Source organism: Tenrec ecaudatus, chromosome 4 (assembly GCF_050624435.1).
Source record: "Tenrec ecaudatus isolate mTenEca1 chromosome 4, mTenEca1.hap1, whole genome shotgun sequence".
NCBI lineage: Eukaryota > Metazoa > Chordata > Mammalia > Afrosoricida > Tenrecidae > Tenrec > Tenrec ecaudatus.
Genome location: NC_134533.1, coordinates 157,853,421 through 157,873,017, shown reverse-complemented (window position 1 = coordinate 157,873,017; position 19,597 = coordinate 157,853,421). Strand labels below are relative to the sequence as shown.

General features: G+C 43.2%; 1 non-coding gene across 1 annotated transcript; it reads right to left on the bottom strand.

Moving 5' to 3' along the window:
- Positions 1-454: 454 nt before the first annotated feature.
- On the bottom strand, positions 455-587 carry LOC142447613 (small Cajal body-specific RNA 8). Its single transcript, XR_012784283.1, has one exon.
- Positions 588-19,597: the final 19,010 nt, after the last annotated feature.

The following is a 19,597-nucleotide window of genomic DNA, read 5'->3' as shown; positions in this document are numbered from 1 at the left end:
CCCATTGAAGTGTTCTGGAATTCCCATTCTACTCAAGGCTGCCCACAGCTGGTTATGACCCACATCGTCGAGTGCCTAGGCAGAGTCAAAAGAATACAGGTAATCATCTTTCTGGTATTCTCTACTCTGAGCCAAGATCCTTCTAACATCAGCAATATCCCTTTTCCCATGTCCTATTCGGAATCTCGCCTGAATTTCTGGCAGCTTCAGGTCAATGTACTGCAAGCATTGCTGAATGATCTTCAGCAACATGTTATTTACATCGATATCAATGATATCATTTTATAATTTGATATTGAAAGGTGTTGGGCCACCTTTCTTTGGAATGGTACAAATAGGGATCTTTTCCAGTCAATTCCCCAAGCACCTACAACATCTCTATGTTCTGTTAGAGCAACTCTCCCTTGGTCTATGTGCAGGTTACACATGAGCACAGTTTTTGTGTGTTTTTTTTAACTGTCTTCCCTGTATCTGTCCGTGACGATTTAACTCAATTCATCCCAGTCATCAAAAGGCAGTTTGTTCTGGGGAGGTTTGGTGACAGTTAGAGCAGCACTCTTCAGCTCAATTTGTGCATCAGCCTCCCGTAGCACAGTTTAAATTTTCGGGAATTCCCATTCTTTACAATGAACCTATGCACCAACGTTTAATGCCCCAAATAAACCAAAGCTCTTTATCAGCTTCAGCAGTCGGAAGTTGATTAAACATGCCATTGAGGTGCCCTGATAATCACTGGTGATCACAATGTGAAAGTTGATGCGATCCGTACAGGCAGGATCCATACCAATCATACCATTCCTAGCTGTGTGCTGAAATCTATTCCATGGAATTTTTCAGGTGTCAGAACAGATGCATATGATTCTGACTTAGCCTTGCTTTAGGGCCAGAAGAAGGAGTCCTGCTGGTGGCATAATGGTTCAGTGTTAGTCTACTAACCACAAGGTCGGCAGTTCTAACCCACCAGCTGATCCCTGGGAGAAAGATGAGGATACCTTCTCCTGAAAAGAGTTAGTCTTGGAGCTCAAAGGGATGGTTGTACTGTATTACATAGGATTTTAATGAGCCAGCAATTGGCTAGATGGCCCTGGTGTAGTGCAAGACAAAAAGCTTCTTCAATGTCTTAAAAGCTGCACAAGTGAAGGTGATTGTACTGAAGATTGTGTTGCAATCAGGAGTTGGTTCAATCCTTTCAAAGTCAGGGCCAATTCACATAACATTAAAGGGCAAGCAGGAGTTATCTGTAAATTGGATGTTAGTAACCAAGACTTACATCACCCAACTCTAGGTGGTGGTGGTGGTGGGACTGTCTGTAGAAAGAAAGTTTCACAGGGGAAAGGATTTCCTAAGTAGAAAGAAGTGCAGATGTAGAAGCCAGTAGATGCAAGTGTGCCTGGCATTGATATGGGAGGCAGTTGGTGGGGGCTTAGAAAGGGGTTGCCCAGTGAGGAGGGGCATGGCAAGGATCACTTAGATTCTGGAAACAGTCTGAAGGAAGAGACAACCAGGTTTGCAAATAGTTTGCTACAGAGTGTAATAGGGGTGACTGTGAGCAGGATGGCCAACTCTCCCACTGTGCCTGTCCAATAGTCCCCATCCTGCCTCCTCCTCCTGCCCTCTATGTCTCCTCTGATCCTGCCCACTTCTATTCCTCCCTACTGCTTTGGCTGAGGCCCTGCTCCTCTCGGGAGCTTAGTTCTCTCTTCACTGACACAAGTACACATGCTTCAGACTTCACATTTCCGACTCCCACCATCTCCTACAAACACTTTGGATTCTCACCATCCCCTTGGTTCTCTGGGGGGACAGCATAGGATTTCAGGAAGAGTATCAGGTAGGCCTCAGACCTGCTGAGATGGACGTGGGTGTTTAAGCAGAGCCTGGAGGAAGACTTGCAGCAGTTACAGAGTCCTTGGCTTGGAACAATGCAGGGCTCTGGACGGAATGGGGCTCCATCGAGCTTGAGAGGCGGCTCCTTGGAAGACTTCCTAGGTCTGACAAAGATGTCAGGCCATCAGGTAGGGGCTGTTAAAAAGCACTTGGGTAGGCTCTGAGAGGAAGAACCAAGACAGCCAGTGCTATCAAGTCGGTTCTGATTGATATTGGCGCTGCCGGGAATTGTGGAACTGCTGCTTAAGGTTTCCGAGGCTGCAAATCTCTATGGAAACACCCCACCATTCTCTGGAGCAGTGCTGGCGGGTTCTCACCACCAACCTTCCAGTCATCAACCCAGAGCTTACTCCACCTTCCCACCCACCCGGGGTTCTTCTGGGAAATAAGGGGAGGCCTTTTATTTTGTAATGAAGATGTCAATACTATGCACCTGACCCTTTGTTCCAAAAGCACAGCAGACTCTCTGCGGAAGGCACGAGCAGGCCCCGGGAGCCCCGTCCACGCACAGGCTAGTCTATGCCGTCCTTTTACAGCAGCTGAACCTTTCTACATGGCTCAGGGCGCACCTGCAGCCCAACGGGTGCTTGACAACCATCAGAGTTAATTGATGCAGGTGATCACATATGCAGGTGCATGCTGAGACCGAGATCAGTGCCTCGCGTGGACTAGGAGCTGTGTAATATTGATGCCGCTGCATCAGGGAATGTAGGATAGAGGCTGGAAATGGCCATGAAGGCAAAGGAAGCCCATGTCGACCCAGATTTGGTGGGTAAAAATGAAGCATAAACTCAGAAATCAAGTTGGAGTGGGAGAGGACTTTTGTTCCCGTGTAACTGGGTTTCGGGAACAAGTGCATTGCAGTCTGTCTTCTAAGTGAGCGAGCCACCTGAGAGCAGTGTCATGCCATTGGTAGACCCCATTGGCCTGCAGGTGCCCAGAGATAGCTAGATGAATGGGTGCAGAAATTAATAAATAAGTACTTAGCACACTCTTGCTAAATGTTTGTAAGGAGGATGCTTCGGTCACACACACACATACCTATACTATCATAGAGTGGTTCCCTTTTGCCTCCATTTTAATCGGATAGAAAATTTTCAAAAGCGAAAACCCCAGGATTAAATATAATTTCCTATAGCTTTTAGTTTTAAAACACAATTTGCTTCAGAAATAGAGAAAGAGAAGAAATGAAGTTCAAACTAATCCATTCAAATCGACAACAAAATATACAAGCAACAACCACTTTATGGATATCTTAAGAGACCACAGTTTTTAAAAAGCTATGAAAATTAAGACTTCTGTAAGTCGATTGGAAGCTTGAAGAGTAATGAGATATTTGACAACCTTGAAGTTTTCTGGGTTTTTTTAAATAAATAATTTTATTGGGGCTCATAAAACTCTTATCACAGTCAATACATACATCAATTGAGTAAAGCACCCTTATATATTAGTTGCCCTCATCATTCCCAAAATTCACCTTCCACTTGGGTTCCTGGAAACAGCTCATTTTCCTTTTTACCTCCCCCTCCTTCCCCACTCCCCCACCCCTCATGAACCCTTAATAATTTATTAATTATTATTTTATCTTATCTTACATTGCCTGACATCTTCCTTCACCCACTTTCCTGTTGCCCATCCCCCAGAGAGGAGGTTATATGTAGATCCCTGAGATCGGTTCCCCCTTTCTACCCCCACTTCCCTCCCGGTATCACCGCTCTCACCGTTGGTCTGAGGGGTTTATCTGTCCTAGATTCCCTGTGTTTCCAGATCCCAACTGCACCGCTGTGCATCCTCTGGTCTAGCCAGGTTTGCAAGGTAGAATTGGGATCATGATAGTTGGAGACCAGGAAGCATTTAAGAACTAGAGGAAGGTTGTTAGTTACATTATTGCTACACTGAACCCTGAGTGACTCATCTCCTCCCCACTACCCCTCTGCAAGGGATGTCCAGTTGTCTACAGATGGGCATTGGGTCCCCATCACACACTCCCCTCATTGACGATGATATGATTACACACACACACACACACGCACACACACACACACCCGCCTTTGTTGCATGAAACCTGGTCCCCTTGGCCCTTCATGATCACACATGTTGGTGCGCTGCTTCCATGTGGGCTTTGTTGCTTCTGAACTAGACGGTCGCTTGTTTACTTTCAAACCTTTAAGTCCCCAGACGCTATATCTCTCAATAGCCGGGCACCATCAGCCTTCTTCACCACACTTCCTTATGCACACATTCGTCTTCAGCGTTTATGTGAGGAAGGTGATCACACAATGGTGGTTTTTGTTCTTTGGTGTCTGCTACCTGATCCCTTCAGCACCTCGTGTTCACTTAGGCTTGTGTGCTTCTTCTCTGTGGGCTTTGTTGCTTCTGAGCTAGATGGCCTCTTGTTTGCCTTCAAGCCTTTTAGACCCCAGATGCTATATTTTTTTGATAGCTGGGCACCATCAGCTTTCTTCACCATGTTTGCTTATGCACACATCTGTCTTCAGCAATCAAATTGGGAAGGTGGGTATCATGGAATGACCGTTTAGCTGAGCAAGGTGCTATTGTATTGAGGAAGTGTGCGCGAGGAGGCCCAATGTCCACTTGCTACCCTACTACTGAACCTATAAATATATGCACCTAGGTCTATTCCCCCCATAGTCATAAATATATTTACATATGTACATGTCTGTATTTAGGCTTGTATGCATGCCCTTTGCCTCCTACTCCTTTTCTCTACTTCCTTATGCTTTCCTCCTGTACCACTACCATGTGCAGCCTTTATTCTGGTTTCAGTAATTCGTCTCAGTTACCTTGCTCTTGGTCACTCCCTACCCGGTCCTCCCTTCCCCTCCCTCCACTGGTTTTGAACCACTCCGTTGTTCCCTTGTCCCTGGGCTGGCCAATACCTCCTCCCTTCCCCTACCTCCCACACTCTCATGTCCCTCTGTGACCCTTGGTCCCATTATTTTCTTCTCACATTGATTGTCCAGCCTATCTTATCTAGGTGGACCAACCTTGAAGTTTTTGTTGTATGTTTTTTTAAGGAGTTATCATGATAGTTTGTTTTAAAAAAGAGTCCCTATCTTTAAGGAATAGATAGTGAAATATTTATGAATGATTTATTTCAAAGCCACAGAAAGGGTCAAGGTTGCTGAGGAAGTAGATCTGGTGGGACTGGGCAACATTTGGTGGTGGTTGAGGTCAGGTGATGGGTTGAGGTAGGTGTCTTTATTCTAGCCTTCCTATTTTTGTGTCTATGCAATTCTCCATGGGAAATCATTAAGAAAGGAAAGAGAAAACTAAAGTGAATATTAAAATCTAGAACCCTGCCTGACAAGCACAGTCGTGTTATAATTTAACCACATGAGGCACAACTTCGAGTTCTTCCTTCATCTAACCCATTGCTACTGTGTACGCGTCTCCACAGGGCAATAGATTCCATGGTACGGAAAATATTTATTTGATCTTAAAAGGCATTTAAAGACAACAAACCTTTAAAACAGCCCTTCTCTTACTTGCCATACAAGTCACTTTATGTAGAACATCTTAGGACTCATGCCTTGGGTTTTAAAACAACTTTATATTACTTGCAAACGTCAGCATACATCCTTGATGTGTTTAACAAAGATTTACCAAAAGATAGCCCCAGGCCTATTTCTTCTGAGGAAGGTATGTGCTTAAATCCTCATTGTTTGTTGTGCTTTCTCCAGAGGGTTGTGCCTTGTTGATTCTGTGTGATTGTATTTATGTTGCAAACACCTCTCTCACATGCTCTAGTTCCTCCACGGCCTGCAGAATCCTGACACGAGGCACAGATATATGTCTAATTACACTTTTGAACTTAATAAAATGAATGTAATTCTGTCCTCAGACACAGGCTAGATGTTTAAAAAATTTTAATTGGCTATTATTTTTCCAACTAAGCTTATTGCAGTTTGAGGTTGAATTAAATTGGAAAGTATGTGTGAACAAGAGTCTTATATTTATTACTTGGAATCTATTGTTGCACATGTCTCTAATAATAGATTAGCAATTATGTTTGTGGCTCAGCATAGTTCACACATAAATTATGTATACATTTATGTAAATATATATATTATGATATAACCTCTGTAGGATGTAGAACTAGATAGGGTGCACCAACTCAGAAGGCAATTATACTGTTGTTGCTATATTTCAGAAGTCATATTTGATCTTTAGTAAGTTTAATCCCAGGTTCCAATTCTAACAGAATTCTATTATTCCAGTGAAGAAGCAGTACTTGATGGTGGGACTTCAATCTCAAATGCCAAGAGGTTCCAGGTAGGTAATACAAATGATCGAATGTGTGGTCACCTGGAGATACCTGCCCTGTCTACAGAGGGCAACCTTTTTTAGTCTCGCTCGACCCTGCCCTCTAGCCCCAGAGTTTGCAGATGTCCTTCCCCGACCCCCAGACTCCTGCCCCATAAAGCCAATTTTTTTTTTTATGTTCAAGCTCCCAATTTTTAAAATGCATGCCAAATCAACCACGTCTGCTCTTGGCATGAAACAGATGCTGAGGGAGGACGACCAGCACCAGGTAGACCTTACCTCTGATCATTTGCTACCCTAGATGCTTCACCTTGTGTAGCTTTCTCAATGCCTTTCCTGCTTCTAAGCAGGGTAGGCGGATCTGCCCACTAATTATCTCCCAGGCGCTGCTGCCTGCGGACTGCTCACTGCCGGGGAAGGAGCTTTGGTAACATCAGTTTCTTGCTGTGGATTGAACAGAATGAGGAAGACGGAGAGCCAGACACTTGGCTCACATATGGTGGGAGGGTAAATTTGAACAACTTTTTTGGTGAGTGATTTGGGAAGATGTTCAGAAGAATTTTTTTTAAACTTGCACCCTTTTGAGTTCAACAATTATCCTTCTCAAAATTTATCCTGAAAGACAAATTCACAGATACTAAATCAAATGGGGTTTAAACTCCATACTTTCATATAAGGTTGTTCATCTCAATGTTATTTGTGGTTGTAAATACTGAAGCAACCAAAATGTCCAATGACAGGACATTGATTGATTACATCAGGATGTCACCCACTGCTTTTCCTATTACATAAATGTAATAAATATTATTCTAAAGGCACTAAAAGGTGTAGGCAGTTTCAAACATCACTAGGGAGTCCTCGGTACCATGCATTCATCGATTGAAAGGAATTGAAAGCTGTCAATAATATATGATTCAAAGAAGTACAGGTAAGCTGAGAAAAAAACCAGGTGATGAGTAGGAATAATGAGTCTAATGAAAGCCACACAGAAGACTAGAGTGACCGTAGGCAGAACATCGCAAACAGCCAAACCAAACTCACTAGCATCTAGTTCTAAATTAATCTACCAAAACAAACAAAGCAGAAAAGTCGGTTACATGGGACTCAGAGGGCAATATTCACCCAAGGACTAAGTTCAAGAGTGTCAGGAAAGTGTGTGTGTGTGTGTGTGTGTCTGTGTGTGTGAGTGTGTGTGTGTGTGTGTGTGTGTGTGTATGTGTGTGTGTGTGTGTAGGGGGTGGGGATGGTTTTAAGCCGAGTCCCTATGGAAGGCAGATTATTGGCTGGGACTGTTCACAGTGGCGGCCATTTCTGTGATGGTAAGGGCGTAATGTTAGCTCAAATCGCGCCTATATTGCCCAATGCTTCACACTGTCTGGTTCTTTAACACTAGGCTGCTTATCGCTCAGCACATCCACTCTGCCGGTTTCTTATCTCCGTGCATCAGCTATTGCTCCTCCTCTGGACAGATCCTTTCTCCCCTTCTCTCCACGCCAGGCATTGTCTCTCTGGAAGCCCTTAGCTGAATCCCTTCCCTTTTGCTGGGACCGCTTTTCTTCCCCTGAGGTTCTCTCTCTTTTTGCACTTTCTGCTTTTCAGTCATTATCTGCTTGGTTCTGTTGTCTCCGCTGAGCTGGGCATCTTCTGAAACTGTTTTCTTGGCATAGACTTCATACACCATATACTTTCCTCATTCAATCACATTAAGGAGAATTGTGCAATCATGGCCACCATCAATTTCTGAACATTTTCCCCTCCTACTTGTTAGCTCTCTATTTCCCTCCATCTGCCCCTGCCAGGCCCCTAGCAATGATTAATACGGTCACTATCTCTGTAGACCTCCTTGCCTTGGATTTCATATACAGAAACTCGCACACACCAACAGGAATCAAGCAAGCAAACAAACAGAAGCCCCTAACAACAATGATTAGACAAAATAGAGAAAAGTACCGATCTAAAGGAAAGCAGAAAGTATTAAAAACGGAAACAACTTTAAAATGCGTCAAAGGGAAGATCAAATGGTAAGGTATGCTGTTTTAACCTAACCCCATGTGCCACAAGCCCACAATGCTCTCTGACAGCAAGGCTGATCACAGTCAGAGGGAATTTCCCAGCACCAATGCCACATGTGGATCCTGCCACTGGCTTTTGGACTTCATTGTCATCTGCAGCCTTCTGCAAAGTTAGCAGGTACAACTGATGTTCTGAAACCACTCCCTCCTTTATGTTTGCATTTTATTATTTACAATCCTTGGAGCACACAGGCTGGGGTGCTTTTTCCAGGTAGGCTTAGTCGACGCTTCACTTAGATGGCTGCTTCTTTTAAGACAAGCCTTAAAGACCCCAGACACGATTCTTTCTGCTAGCCAGGCACCATCTGGTTTCTTCACCACCCTTAGTTCCTGTATCTTTAGTAATCTCTCCATTTTAACTATTAGGAGGTAGGGCCATGTCTTAAGATTTAATTGTTCTTAGATAGAGGCTAGAATTAAGTGTGAGGGTCCAATCCACTAATATATATGTTTCTGCTCCACTGCAGAGACTGTATTATCATTTCATGATAGAGAACATTATAAATCATCCCCCTGGGGTACACAGTAATTCTATTGTGCCATTAAATTAGAGTTAATTGAGAGTGCCATTAATTTAGTCCATCGTATAGAATTTAAAACACTGTCAAGCAAAGGAAATTTCATGTGTGTTGGCCAGCTTCAGACTGAAACGGTTGGATTATACAGATTAAACTCTTCAGTGACTAGATACTATTCATATGAACAATGGGGGTTGACAGTAGGGCAAATGTTTCCATAACATGCATCCACAAAAGCAGAAACATGCCCACTAGACCAATACATGCCATCAGAAAGCAAGGAGGCCATTAAAATCGTACTATATGGAAGTGAGCTGAGTATTTTTTAAGGAGGGGATCATGGCTTTCTCGAACTCATATCAGACAATAGCACCCACTCTGGTAACCAAGACTAAGCGAGTGCTCTTGTCGGTGTCAGGTACCTTCACAATGGCTTCTACTCATAGCGGTCTTGTGTACAACAGAACAAAACACCGCCTGGCTTTGTGACTCCTCATAATTGTCTTTATGTTGGAGCCCTTTGTTGCAGTCTCTGTGCCCATCCACTTTATTGAGGGCCTTCCTCCTTTTTGCTGCCTCCTCTTTACCAAGCATGTTGTCTTTCTCTGGGGATGGTCTCTTCCGAGTTCATGTCCAAAGCACTTGAGATGAAGTCTTGCCATCCTTGGCTCTGAGCAGCATTCTGGCTGTACTGCTTCCCAGACAAAGGTGTTTGTTCTTCGGTAGTCCGTGGTACTCTCAAGCCTGCTCACCAGCACCATAATTGAAAGGCAGCGAGTCTTCTTCGGCTCTCTTTAGTCAACATTCAGCTAGTCATCCACTGCTTAACCGTTTGTGCCACCTGGAAATGCCTTAAGGCCCCATTACCCTCCTCCTAATGCCCAATTCCCTTGTCCAAGATAGTGCTTTTTTCAACTTGCAGACTCATAGCTTGCTTTCTTAGTGACCATTTATTTTTTTACCATATAAGCCCACCTTTCTTTACCTCTGGGGAACTTGAGGTCTTCATAATTTTTTTTAAAGAAAGAAATTGGGAGCCATCAACAGATATGTCATTTTTCTGGAATAAATTATATTTTTAGTATATTCTCATAAATAACTTGAAAATGAGTGCAACAATTAGAAAAATCTGGGTCATTATCTCTGCTTCTGAGTGGTAAATCAACATTTAAAAAAATCACCTACTGTTATAAAGATTTCACATATGATTTTCTACCTGATTTTCAAAATAATGTTATTACTCTCACATTACAAGTAAGAAAAATTGTAATGGTGCTCCCAAATTATGTATAGTTGAGTACTTTTGAACATAAATCCTATCTTCTTTTATCAGACCTTGAACTTTTATTCATTTCTCCACTTTCATTTTAAAAGTACTAATCTAACTTCTTCAATGGACTTTGGATTTTCTTCATATTTTCACTTCATCTTTCTGTTAGAGATTTAATCATAAGCCAAATTGAGACTCTTTTGTAAAAATATCACTATTAAATACCACTTGTGAGTGGTAAGATATTATCAGTAGTACAGAATTTGGGTTCTTAAATGGAAATCATATACTAGATGTATAGAATGCATATCTGTTTTATAAGTTCAACTAATACAAATCTTTAATCATCATAGCTTAGGTATATAGATTTCCTACCAAATTTTTACTTTGGTCTCTTGTAAAATTCTAATCTGAAATGAACTTTGACTCAACTTAATAATCGCTTGTTTCACCATTACAGTGTCAGTGAAAAGGGAGAATTTCAACCAGATGGGCTGATGCAGTGGCCACCATGGGCTCAAACATAGTAACAGTCGTGAGGATGGCACTGGGCCAGGCAGTGTTTCCATCTGTTGGACTCAGTGTCACTAAACGTGGAATTGACTCGATGGCAGCTAGCAGCAACAGCAGATTTGATCTTATTTCTTGTGTTCATGGAGAGATTCTGCTACTCTGGGAGGAATGTAGACAGAGCCTTACAGTTCAGTTCCGAGACTGTCCACCCACCTTTCCCACTCCCCTACAGCTCTGCTTCCTTTCAGAGTCTGAGAGGAAATGCTGCTCTAGGTTGTTTTTAGCCATCCGGTATTTGATAGTTAACCCTCGGAGGGAGTTTCTGAGGTGAGAAAAACATGACAACATGTTGCTTTCAGAGACAGACAGCAGTTCAGACATCAGAATGTTTTTCCCATGGGTCACAGTCTACAAATTTGTTGTCATTTCCCCAAAGGCATTTTAAAAGAAAACCACCTTCAAGAGCAGAAAACATTTTTGTTGAATCATGAAATAATTTAGGTGTACAGAAAAGCACAGAGAATGATGAAATCGGTTACTGTGCACCTATCACCCGTTTGAGACGTCCAACGTGAAAATAACCTTTGAAGACGCTTAGGTTCCTTCCAAAGCCTGCCCCTTCCTCTCCTTCAGACGTTATTGTCTGAATCTTGTTTGGCATTACGTCCATGCATGTGTTTTCACTTTTATTGCCTATGTATGAGGGGCTTCTGCTGATTCATGGAAAAGCAAGATTAAAATAGAGTGGAATTTTCCCAAAACTTTTGTTTTGAAGTATTGATGTATCTAAAACAACAAACACAACAATTTAGCCTTAGCGAATATATTCTTAAATGACATATCAATCATCTCAACTTTAAGAAGTCCTTCCGAAAATTGCTTTGCTTTTCTTTCTCTAGAAATGGTTTTGAGAATTGTGAATGTTACTCTATGTGGTCTAGATCCCTCACTCTTGAAGTTGAGTAGGGCTACATTTATTTATCCATTTTCATAACAATGAACAGTTCGGTTGGAATTGGCCATGGGTTGGGTTATTTTGATTATCTTTGCAGTTACGAAGAAGGCCACATTGAACCTTTGCTCAGAGATGGATAGCTCCCAAAGGAAACTGATGACTGCACTCGCTAAGTCATTTTCAATGCTTCCCACCAGTAATTATGAGGTGTGTGTTTGTTTGTTTCAATATAATGACGTGTCTCAGGTGTCCTGGAGGCATCGTGGGTATGCATTGGGCTGCCAGCAGGAAACTCAGCAGTTTGAAACCAGCAGCCACTCCTGGGGGTTGTGGGGGGGAGGGGGGAGGGGGGATGGGCCTTGCTGCTCCCATCAGGGACAGTCTTTAGTTCAGGCATGGCGGCAGGAAGTCGTAGTGAACATGATGGATTTCAAACACCTACCTACAGATTATCTATTACACGTACATTCGAGACATGGGCTAAGAAATCACGGAACTTATTTATTTGGAAGATTTTAAAGCTTTTTTGAAGATATAATTCCAAATGTTTTAGGTGGGCACACAGGCATTTTAATCAGTGTTAATCTTGTAATAAGGGAAACATTTCTGCCCCTGCACTTGAAATGCTCCGCATGGCAACAGTTATGGAGACAAAGTGCTACTTCGTCATGTGTGACCCAAACACCACGCTATTTAGGAGGGAGCGGCTTTCTGTGCTCACTTTTATCTTTTGGTTTGTAAGATCTGGGAGGCAGCGTCCTGACAACCAGGTTTGCTCCGAGGAGAAGGGCAGCTTTGTAGAACCCTTATTGCCCGAGAGAGAAAACTGGCAACCCAGCTTTACATTCAAATTCATGAGTTCTACTTTTAACCATACTTTTGCATGATAAAACATTTCTGATGATTGACCATTCATGATCAAGTATAATAATATCCTTTTTCTAACACTATAATGCATCAAGTCATTGAACTGAGAGCATTAAAGTGTTCACATTTGCCACGCTGTCTGTAAGCATCTAGGCTGCCGAGCGCCCCCACGCTCTATGTGGGCGAGCACCGTGCGGCACAGACCCTCACTGGGGAGGCTGTCTAGGCCGAGCTGCATGGTGTGTAGTAATGAAGGGCAGACTAAGAAGAAATAGCACCACTTTTGTTATCTAATTGTACCTGCCAATCAATGATCTCTTGGGGCCCCTGCATCTCACTTTGGGGTCCACTGGGGAACACACTTGAGGCAGGGTAGACTGGGGTAAGGGTCTTTCTGGTTACCTTGATGAGTAGAGGCTCAGCTGGAAGGGAAGGCACAGGAGCGACACACACCAACAAGAGGAGTGCCCACAGAGAAGGGAATCGTGGATTGGCCAGATAAATATGGAAACGATTGTAGGGAGTCTTGAATGCCCACAGCTAAGGATTATAAATAAGGTCAGAGATCTTGAGGAAGAGAAAGGATATGATCAAAACCCTATCATTCAGGAGTGAATCTGTCAGTGGGGAGAGAGAGAATGAAGCCGAGAAAGAACTTTTCAAGGAGTATTTCACTTGAGAAGACTGAAGGCAGTTTTCTTTTATAATTTCTTGGGAGGGGACTGTTGAGCTCATGGGCATAAAGGTGATGGAAAGGAGGAGATGGATTAGAGAGCTTATGGAGGCCGGTCTCACAGGCTGACCCAGTGAAAGGTTCAAGTGTCCAGCCAAGGCCAGGGGGAAAGTTTCAGTTCAGCAGATGATGGTACCACTCCTCATCTGGTGATGTCAGGAGGAAGCCTGGGCGAGGCAGAAAGAGAAAGGGCCCAGCCCAGGGCTGTGGAGAGCTCCACTTACAGAGATGTCAAGGAGTGAGGGGAGCTTGTTTTCCCCAATCAGGGTAGATTTGGAAATCAATCACTTGGAGAAAATATGTGCTGCCCTGAGAGTGCACTCTGAATAACACAGAGGGTTTGGGAAGCCAGAAAAGACTTTGGACACAGCCTAGTGGACTGTCAAAGCTTAAGATTCTGGATGAGTGCAAAGAGCTACCAGAGGCACCCAAGAATGGTCACTATCCAAACCACCATGCCAACTTTTCATCGTCATTTATCCTCCTTAATATTTTTCTCTTAGCCCGGGCCTCCAAATCCTACATGGTTTACTCAGTTATCGCCTTTCTTTTACATCACCACACACTGACATTGAAGCTTTGGGAAAGGAGGCGTTTTCATTTGTTGGTTTGTTTGGATCCACTGCCATGTCTGTAGTGTGAAAGCGATGCTGCCCCATAGGCAGTGTTAGTTAAATGTCTGCCACACGAATGGATGCATGTGCTGGAGGAGTATAATATGTCATGAATACGAGGGGTCATCGTGAGGAGAGAAATGCCAACATTATTCACTAGTGCCAATGAATGGTTTCAACTAGTTTTGACCACGTGAGTTTCAAAACTGTGCTATGACAAGCCAGTACCTCCATTAAAGACAAAGGGTTGATGACAAAGTACTAATTAGTATTGATCACAAAATATATAGCAAGGAGGTTATATAATTCACTGTATGCATCTCCTTTTTGCAGATGTGGAAATCAAGGAGTTAAGTAATTTAGTTGTGTGCATTCTGACATGGCCTCGCTGGATTCCAAACCTGGGTCTAGCTGACTCCTGGGACCTGGGCTTCTCCCACAGGACCCAGAGACTTGAGACAAAGAAGTGGATTCATTCTCCCATGGATCTATTCAGAGACCAGCAAATGGCAGAATGGGAATTGATAAGATTGGATGGTGTGGTAGTTACATAATCTGTTGTCAATTTGAGGATTAAGAGTGAAGGGGTGGGGTTTAACCTGTCAATGAGGTGGTAGCTTGATGACCTCATTTGGATGGGCTAAGGAGATAAATAGCTTGCTCAAGGTGGGACACAGGCTCACTCCCTGGGAGACAGTGCAGCTGGCAAGACACATGGAACTATGCAAGTGTCCTGAGCTGCAGGAGCCACGTGGAGACCCCTGCCAGCACTGAGATAGTTACAATGCCACTGGATCCACAAGACTTCCCACCCACTGGCCTGTGATCTGCCGGCATCCTGTGTCATCGTATGTGTTTCATGCATCTGAAGAGGACTTTATTGATTGATATCGGGCATATAGGCTAATATTGGATTTATGGACTTGATCTGCACTTGGCTGGGCTATTTTCTCAATATTCAACTGCTCTTATACACAAAGCTCTTTCTTATACATATGAGTGTCTATGAATTTGTTTCTCTAGTCTACCAGACTAACACAGATGGCAAATGGGGCCCCAGATCTGAGTGAGATGGAAAACAACTAAAGACTGTTGAGAAGTCCAGCTTGATGGTCTGCTTTAGTATTTAAAGAAAAAGAACAACTCTTGTGCTAACAATTAACTAAGATAATCCAGAATGGGAGAGGAGCCACCAGTTTTGAGACGACTGCAATAATCTAGATAAGAGATGCTGATGCATTCGAACAGGTCACAGTGGAAAAAGGGATAGGTTGTGGTCAAATTGTGTGAGGTTTGATTATTTTTCCAAAACCATTTTATTGGGCGTTAATACAGATATCACATCATCCCATAGCTCAACCACATCAAGCAGTATCGTGCAGTTGCTGCATCAGTTTCAGAACCTTTCCTTTCCTTCCTGAACAACTTGACATCAGCTCCCCTTTGCCCCGCCCCTCTACCCCCAGAAGCCCTTATTCTACTTGCTGTAGATTCATCAATCCTGGATTTCATATACTGAAAAGCAGAAGAATATATTTAAAAATACAAGAGGGTGACTCCCAATGACATAACACATCTGAGAAAACTCTAATATGAACAAACAAAAACCCCAAACACAGAAAATGTTGAAAACCAGATCAGGCCAAACGTGCATCAGAGGTTAGATTTTGATATGATAAGATTTCCCGAAATATTAGAGATAGGAATATGTGACGGCGGGGCTTTCAAAAGTTTGTGGAGAGATTCACTGTTGGTTCCTTGAGGCTTCCTCACCGCCCCCCCCCACTCTCATGACCCCAGTGCTGCTTCCCACTCTGGACTAGTCCCAAAAATGGACATGCGTACAGGCAAGAGATAAAGCTCACCACGCGCACAGGACCCAGGAACAGGCATGGGAGTAGTGATACCAAAAGGGTAGGGGGAAGGGGAAGGGGAGATTCATCATCCTCTAACTCCTTTTCTCACTCCTGATTGACGTCCTTGTACGCATGCAACGTGGAGGCCGGAGGCGCTTCTAGGTCGGCACTGAGGATTTGGGCTAGTGTCCAGAGAAGGAGGGAGTCGTCATTCTATGAGGAAGACTGCTGTTACAGATGGAATTGAGCGCCCTGTAACTGTAACCCTGTTTGTAACCAATGGTTTCCTTTGTTCCATTTACAAGGTCATGCCACAGTAGGGTAGATTCTCAGCCCAAGCCCTGCTGAGAGGGGCACTGTAGAAAGAGCAGAGCAGACCTGTATGCAACACTGGGACAAGGTACTGTGAACTCCCAGTCCTCCCAACAGGGAAGGCCCCTTCTCCAGAGTCAATGTCCTGATTTGGACTTCTGGCCTCCAGAACTATGAGACAGAACGTTCCTTTCCTTGAACTTCACCCACCAAATGTGGCGGAAGCGGCAGTACCAGGAGGCTAAAACAACTGCTGAAGAATCCATTCTGGGGTGAGCATATGACACTCTGCTTCGGAAACAGATGTCCGGTGTCTAAATGGAGACGTCGGCTAGGTGGTTGAATACCAAAGCCTGGAGTTCAGGGAGCCACCCAGCATCTTAGTTGTATTTGAAGCCATGGGGCTGCATGAGCATCCAGCAGGATTTAGAATCAATGGGTACATAGTTTTCCACAAAGATAGTATTTAATATAAAATAATCTGGCCACCACAGCCTTCTTCACAATAGAAACTCAGCGATCTCAGAAACTCAAGAGAACTCCCACGAGAAAAGTGAACCAGAATTCACTGCATTTCTTCCTAGCCTGGAAGCAGCGGCTGATTCACTGATTCAAAATGGTAGAACCGTTAGGCAAAGCCCATGCTGACTCTGTTTAGAGATGGACAGTCTCAAATAGCCAAAGAACCCTGCATGTGCTGCACTGAAACCTTATTAATAATTCGACATCAATTACTTCGTAAGCAAATACGTAATTCCTTTCAGGAGTTTGTGTAAATTAGCTGAGCGTACTGCAGTGACTAATTCCGCCAGCCCGACAGTTAACGAGTATGCATCAGCAAACAATTCCGCGTGCCATCGACTGACATAGTTTTTCATTTTTCTTTGCTAATCAAAAATAGGCAGGCATTTCTAATGCACATTTGCAGTTTTCTGTGATGGTGGAGGTTTTCTGGTCCCTCATGTTCTGGGTTCTGCCAGTAGAAGAAGCTGCTTTGCCTGGGAGAGGAGTTTGGGATGGAAAACAGGCTGCTTCCCAGATGGCTATCCGTCCATTGTTCAACCCACTTTAAAACCATCGGCGTGTCCTTCTGCCTAATGCTGTGTGCATTTTATGTCTCCCACCTGAATTACCAAGAACTCATGTAACTTGTTCAGTGGGAGACTTTAGCCAAACAGAGACATCATTTTACACCTAACGAGACCAAGCTTGAGTTGAGCTGTGAATGGGGACTTGGAACACTGCAGTGCTAGCGACAAAGGCTATTAGGAATCTTCCCTTGACGTGTGGACCGAGGGAGTGTAATGAAGGTCCCACCTTTATTTCTGCCTTAGCTGGGGCCCCAGTCTCCCCGCTCCGGCCATCAGCATCTGCTAGGAGCATGTACCCTTAGCCTCCGTCTGGCGAGCTCTGTTCCAAGCAATCTGGAGCCCTGGCTCCCTTCAATCAAACCTTTGCAGGCTGTCACCATGGCACCGCTTCTCACAGTGACAGGGAGTGGCAACTGGGCAGGGGAAGCACCGGTGAGGGTGAAACAGCTGGATTTAGTACTGGTTCTGTCAGTCAGTGAACTGGTTCAGGCAAGTCCCTTAATCTAAGTTTGAGTTTTATCTCCCCCATCACCAGGAAGATGAAATGAAACATGGAATGGGGAAGTTTTTCTTGCGTGGAATGTGAACCAGTATAGTTAAGCAATGGATGATGATTTCAGCAGAATACCTGACTCAATTATACCAGGTTTAAAAAAATAAAATATTTTTTGCTATTTATATATAAAGATAATGAGGAGTGATATAGTAAATGCCAATATACAACTCATTATTCAGTTTGAAAACAAAATAATACATAGAAGCTGTGTGTACTATTAACACGTACAATTTCCCTTTTTCTCTCCACATCATGAATATAGTTTATTTAGTCAATGTATATTATTTTTTAAAATAGCTGCACATATAAGTATCTCTAAGTAACAATCACATTTGTTCACATTTTAAATGATAAAAATCATATTTTGATTCTGCAATTATTGTTTTGGTAATAGTATATTATTGAGATGTATCCATTTTTATAATATTCAAGTTTATCTCATCCACTTAACTGCTGTATTCTACTGTATGACAAAAGTGTGCATAAATCACAATTTATGCCTTTTTCCTCTCTTGCTCTCTCTCTCCTTTTTTGTGGAACCTATGCAGAGCAACATTGTAATGATCTCATTGTACACATCTGCCTGTGAGAAATATGAGAGCTGCCCTGGGACCCATAGGTGGTGGCAGAATGGCTTTGTTGTGGAATAGACACATTTGAAACTCTGCTTTTTATTACCCAATATTCTCCAGAACCATTGTAAAATTCACACCACCTGTGGCAGTATTTAGAAGTCCCATAAGTTTCACCTTTTCAACATCACTTAATATTGTCAGAGTTTTAAACTGTCATTTTAATGAGTATGAAATGGTATCTCACTTAAAAAAATTAGTTGTTAAGAGCAGTCATCTGGAATCACATGCCCTTCCAACAATGTCTCCAGGCACCACGTGGTGACATTGATGGCGTTCTTTAAGTAGTACAACCACCTCTCCCTCTTTTCCTGGGTTGTTGCTCCCTTAGGAATGTACATACATGGATCTAGTTTCCGATCTTTTCTTTCAAGTTGCTGTTATCAATTAGATCCCATATAAATAGTTCTTGAAAGATCATAATGCTCAAGACAAACATTTTTAATGAGTTAAACTATACTAGTTGTGTCAGTCTGAGAAGAGTAGAGAAACAAATCCATGGACACACATATGTGTATAAGAAAGAGATTTATATACAAGAGCAATTGAACATTGAGAAAATATCCCAGCCTAGTCCAGATCAATTCCATAAGTCTGATATCAGTCCATATGTTGAATACCAATCTATAAAGTCCTCTTCAGACTCATGAAACACATGCAATGACACCAAATGTAGGAGATCACAGGCCAGTGGGTAGAAAGTCTTTGGATCCAGTAGCATTGGAAACCTCTGAGCGCTGGCAGGAGTCTCTGCATGGCTGCTCCAGCACCCAGGGCTGCATCAGGGTGAGTCCATGTGTCTTGTCAGCTGCTATGTCTCCCAGGGTGTGAGCAGAGAGAGAGAAGTGGCTCCCGCCTCCAAGGAGGAAATACCGGAATTCCCAGAATCCTTGGGAGAAGGCTATGCCCACAGTGAAGCCTCATTGGCTATGACCTGATTGGCAGGCTAGACTCCACCCCTACACACTTAATCCTTAAGTTGACAATTATATAACTACCACACTAATATTTGGTTCTAAGAATATGTTTCATATGAAGCTTAATATGTTGGTTCTAAGAATGTGTTTCATATGAAGCTTAATATGTATCCCAAAGGAAGTTTCAGAGGTGCACTCATTCCACCTTCATGCCTTCAGGAATTCTGTTTTCCATGAACATTTGAAATTCTGTCCGCCTTCCTCTGCTTTAGATCAGGATGCGTCCCTAGAATCTTGGGTTAAACGTCAGTCGTGCTAGCCAGGCACTGTCTGTTTCTTCTGGTCTCTTGTGAAAGGAGGCAGTACCCAAGCAGGCCATTTCCTCCACCGATTCCTGACTCTCTTGCTTCCTCTGTTGTTCCAGATAGATAGAGAGCAATTGTTGTGTCTCGGATAAATGCTTGCAAGAAGTTTTTCAGACCCCAGGAACTACACAACAAATTAAGAGGTAGATCAG